The sequence below is a fragment of the Cuculus canorus genome, chromosome 20 (assembly GCF_017976375.1).
Source record: "Cuculus canorus isolate bCucCan1 chromosome 20, bCucCan1.pri, whole genome shotgun sequence".
NCBI classification, from domain to species: domain Eukaryota; kingdom Metazoa; phylum Chordata; class Aves; order Cuculiformes; family Cuculidae; genus Cuculus; species Cuculus canorus.
This window is the reverse complement of record NC_071420.1, coordinates 545,776-551,512: the sequence shown is the minus strand read 5'-3', so window position 1 is coordinate 551,512 and position 5,737 is coordinate 545,776.

Here is a 5,737-nt window from a genome sequence, read left to right as displayed (position 1 = left end):
GAGTCAGGTCAAACTCAGAAATGCAGTAATAACAACCCCCCCCCCCCCCCAATCAGCCACCCTTTCCAAAATTCCTGTGTGTCCAGATTACAAACATTGACGAGAAAGTGAAGGCGGGACAAAGCAATCAGACAGCCAATAACCAGATTTTTTCGTGCCTGGATGCACGTTGTCTGAAGCTGAATTGACGGCTGAAATGCACTGACTCACTCGTGGGATCCTCGGGCGTAAAACCTGGTGTCGTGGTGTGAGCTGTCTGCTGGGCTGCATGCCCTACACTCCTTGACATTAATTCCATTGCATTTAGCCTATTGAGGTTGTTACAGTCTGGAGCATAAAGAAAAGCTGGGATGTTGATAGGGAAAATGTAGAGAACAGTATTTGTTACTTCTGGTCCTGCAATTCACGCTTGTCACAGCAGAATGTAAAGAAAGATGATCTTAAGATTACCATGTGCAAAAAGATTTTTTTTTACTTGAGAAATAAAACTACAGAACTGCAACTGCACCCTTACTTTACCAAAGCATGGTCTGAGGAAGAAATTCCAGTTTAAGCAACAGAGCACTGGTTAATGTCAGTAGGATTCAGATTTTCTAATCAAGGTTAGATAAAACAGGAGATCCAAACACTGGTTTTCAAACAACAATCCATAAATGTCTGGGCTGTAACAAAGAACAGAATAGTGGAGTGTGAAGTAATGCAAGATTTCGAAGTTAGAAATACCTTAATTCAGCCTAAGAAACCACAAGGACAGTTTTTACAGAAATGTTTCCTGAGGGTAGGGAGGCCCTGGCCCAGGTTGCCCAGAGCAGTGGTGGCTGCCCCATCCCTGGAGGGGTTCAGGGCCAGGTTGGATGGGGCTTGGAGCAAATGGATCCAGTGGGGGGTGTCCCTGCCCATGGCAGGTGGTTGGAACTGGATGGTCTTTAGGGTCCCTTCCAACCCAAACCATTCTATGATTTTTATACGGTATAACCGCATTCTGCATTTCTGTCCTGCTTTTCATCTGAAGATATTAAAATATTGCTAAAACACATATATAACACTGATCTTGCAGCACATTCCCTAAACACAATGTGAGAAACATACAGCCAATTGTTGTGTTTCCTCTCATGGGAATATGCTAGAAATATCATTAATACAATACGCTTCCGCAAAGACTGCTCCAAAACTGTAAGGTTGAACAGAGCATGTTATAGTTCTTGAGGCTGATTTAGCCACTCCAAAATCCTCAAGGAGGGTTCCAAGTCTCTTATCATGGAGGGCAGATCATGTTCTTCAGCTTAACAGGACACAAAACTTACCTGCAATTCCCACCAAACAAACATTTTAAGTCAGACTGGGCAATGACGAGAGCTCTTAGTCCAGTTTTCCATAACTGATACCTGAAATATGGGGGTTTTTGCTTCTTACCTTCCTCCATCACCTTCTCCTAAATGACTGATTGCACGTGTTTACATTAGACTTAGCGTAATTTCAAAATACAGTCCATACTTTGCCTGAGATATGAACAGAGATTCTTTGTTCAGAGTCTAATGAGCTCTGAAAAAGGTTATTATTAAGTCTACTGGGAAGTCCACCAAAATCCTCAGTGCCTGAAGTTTAGAATTTAGGAAATTTCGTCTCTTACCACAAATAAAAAAAATACTTTAGCCTGAACATACCTTCTCACCACATCTTCTGTGGGTTTTTTTCCATTTGTTTGTGGATAATCCAATGATTATGTGAACTGGAGAAATATTCATCTGTGACAATCTGAAGCTGTCAATCAGCAGGAGTGAAGCAGTCTTTAATTTGAAAACTCCTACTCCAGCAGTGCTGTTAAAATGGGATGCTTACTTGTGTCCTTGTCTCTGTTACAAAAGGCATGTTTTAAGAATACCTTCACACATATTGTGACTAGTTCTTCACCACTGAATGATGTTACAACTGTTCCCTCATTTGGAACTGCCTAGCATGCAAAACCAACATGTAGCTGAACTTGAGGCAGTTGCTGAAATACAGTACACTGAGTAGCGCTGGGATTTATGGAATATTCCTCGAACACAGATGCAATAACTGAAATAAATTCAGGGAAAAAAAAAAATGCAGCTTACTTTGTGCATAGTATTATAGGACAGTTCAGGTTGGAAGGGACCTCAGAGCTTCATCTAGTCCAATCTTGTGCACAAAGCAGGGTCAGCTATGAGGTTGCCCAGAGCTTGATCCAGGCTGATCTGGAAAACTTCCAAGGAAAAAAAATGCATATCTATGCTATCTACTCTACTGCTTGACTGTCCTCACAGGGAAAAAGTTTCTTTTTATTCCCAGTCTGGACTTCTTTACATTTCTGCCCATTGCTTCTCATCTTCCCACCACGCACTAAACTGAAGAGCCTGGTTTCGTCTCCTTAACGACCTCCTTAAAGTCACTAGAAGTCTGCGGTTAAGTCTCCCGGGTCTTCTCCAGGCAGAACAAGCCAGGTTCCTTCAGCCTCTTCTCATGAGGCATGGGCCCCATCTTGGCAGCCCCTCCAGTGAACTCCCTCTTCTTGTAGTGGAGACCCAAACTGGGAACAATATTCTAGCAGTAAAACTTGCAGATATTCTAATCGCGCAGATTTTCCTACCTCACTTTCTATGGGAATTCCAGGCTAAGGACATAGCTTGTTTTCCATTTGGCAAGCAAACATACCTCTGTGCTTATTTGCACAACTCCTTACCACATGGACAGAACAGAGAGCCTTTGAAGCTGCATTTGGGAGGGGGAAACATCACTTCAGATTTTGAAAAGTCACTTATTAAAAATAAAAAATAGAGATATGGAAGCATGTATGTTGATAAACAGTAAAGTCAGAAACTAGAAAGTGATGGATGGCTTTAGGAAGTGGGTTAAGTCATATGTTTTAATCTATAATAAGCAGTCCTAGCACAAATATCAAAGGATTGCTACAAATTAATTAGCAGGTGCTATTATTATCCATAACAATTTTTGTCTCTATTCCCAAAAGGATGTGATGCAAAATAATCACTTCCTGTCTAAACGCAGAAAGGTACCACAGCCACCTAAGCAAAACGAGCTGATGCAGACTCCGTACTTCACCATTCAGTAACAGAAATAGTAAGATTTTTGGTCAAAAGCATGTCCTTGCCTCATCTTGTTTTTATAATGCTTTAGCTTAGTCATCTGAGACTTGGCAGAAGGGAATACAGGGGGGAATTTTCTGTGACTTTACAACAGTGTCTGTAAGGTTAAAACAGCTCAAGACAGCTCTCTGACCAGCACAATCTGAAAACCACTATGTTATTTCCGTCTCTCTTCTAAGACTCAAGTTCAATTTGAGAATCCTCCCAAAGAATACATTGCTCATCTTCCTAGTAGGGCTTTCAGGGATCAACATTTCCTGTATTTCCAGGAGGTATCAAAAACCTCACCCAACATCACATCTCTGATCCTGATTTCCTCCTTTGTTTTTGTTTTTGATATCCCATTTATTTTCAATGGAAGAACAAATGTACATATACGAGAAACAGGTGACTGGTGTCCTGACATGACTTCCAGTGATAGAGAGAAATTCTCACAGTTAACAATGCCTTGATTTGGTAGAATGACCATATCAGTAAAGATGACTTCAAGTACACAGTGATATACCCACAGTTTCTGCCCACACAGTGCCTCATAGCTCTGGACAAGGAATGAAGAAATGATTAATTAGTGGAAGTGAATGTGCCATGGAGAATGCATGATCATTTCCATCAGAGAGGTATTCTGGTTCATCGTTGCTACACAGCACAATATAAACTACTAATGATCATCAATCCAGCAACTGATTTTTAAATAGGCTGCAGGTTTTAATACTGATGAAGTTGAAAATGAGAAAAAGGCAACGTAGCTCTTCAGCACAGAAGACAGCAGAATGACTTTTAATGTTTATGAGCATGGGAAATGAAAGGACCTAACCAGTGGTCAAAGGAACTTCAGAATCCTCTTTATGCCTTCCCCTTTTTAGCAGCTATAACTAGGAGTAATGCCTTTGCTTCCAGTTTCCAAGCTGATTTGCTGAGGGCCAATACATCCTCAACACCAGACCCACTTCTTGAACTCGGCCACTTTGTTCCATTGCAAGAGACTGCTTTGTAAAATTGGATAAACACAACTGTTTCACTTTTAATTCTGGTAAATGTGATTAAACATAGTACATTTTTCTAAGTATTCAAGGTAGTAAAAAAAAGTGTAAGATGATGCTCACCAGGAACATTTGCCTCGGATTTCAGTGGCTTTGGCTCAGAATCCATGAACAACGCGACAAGTAAACATCCTGATAAGCAGTTATCCAGAATGCTTTTGTTCTTACAAGACCAAGAGAGAAATTGACAAAGCATAAAAAGTAAGATTTATGTCTCCTAGCTTTTTTTAACAGACAGTCCTTATGAATTCCAGAGGCTGTTAGAGTTCCACAGAGAAAAGTTACATAATGGTGATCTGCAATTTCAATTTTACAAGTATCTGAAAGATACTTTCTAAATAATGAATAAGATAAATCCCATACATATAGTACAAAAAACCCATCGGATTACAGGTTCAGTATGGTACCAAATGTGTTCCTTTCAAAGCATCTTTGTTAGATGAAAGAGTTTAGGGTCCTGCTCCTCTTTCAACCAGACATGGATTTAATTCAAGTTACTTTTTATGCTAAATATCACTCATATTGTGCCCATTCTTTATATTATTAATTAGTTATAAAATCTGCACCTTTTCTTAGGAATTAACTTTCAGAATAATGAACAACTTATAGAGGGCAGGGAATGGCTTTATATCTCTTAAATTCCAGAGTACATAGTACACGATGGATACCTTTCACTGCAATTAATCGATTACAAATTACTAGACTTTGTATAGTGCAACTGTGAAATCCTATCAGCTGCATTACGTCAGCCGGAAGCAGAATTTGGAGATTTTTATTTTTTAAATCTGTTCTGAAATAATTGGAAAATTATCATTACCATTTGAGCACCTTTCTCATTCAGAATCATACTAGCAGGGAAATAACTATTTTACTGCTACTTGTCAGCAGAGTCTCAGCCAGTCAGAGGTGCTCTGTGCCCCAAAATCATCAGGCTAAAGGAAGATGGTGAACACAACACTAGGAGAAGGAGTGAATGAGGATGTGAGATAATCAGGGATGTTACGCACACCCACTGGTTCTCAAGAACACCCAAGTACCAAGATCCACTGTAAGTTATTTACTCTTGTCTTGGCCGTGACAACCCAATTGTTAACTGTAGTTACAAGTATGCATCACTATGGACATAGCAAACCAGAGACCCTTCCGTGCAATACAAACGGACAAAAGAGAATATGAAATTGCAGTCCAGAGAAGGGATCTTATTTGTGTTGCGATATAAACTCAGGTTATCACCAAGTATAATTTTTAAGGTCTCCCAACTTATAATACCTAAAAAGCAATCTGAGGATTACTTGGCCATAGGCTGCAACCTACTCCGTGAGGGGACTTCCAGCTAGAACAGGACAAACTCTACAGAGCTCTTCAGGGAAAGAAGTCTCCAATACTGAACAGGCTTCCACTATCTGTACTGTAAACTGCAGTTAAACCCCCCATTTGGAGACCTCTAAAAACAGAACAAAACCCCCAGAAAATAAAACAGAAAGCAGCCCCTGCAGTTGCACAACTACAGAAACCAAAATACAATATTTTAGGCATGAAAAATCAGTCCTCAGATTGGTGAGTATAAGGGAG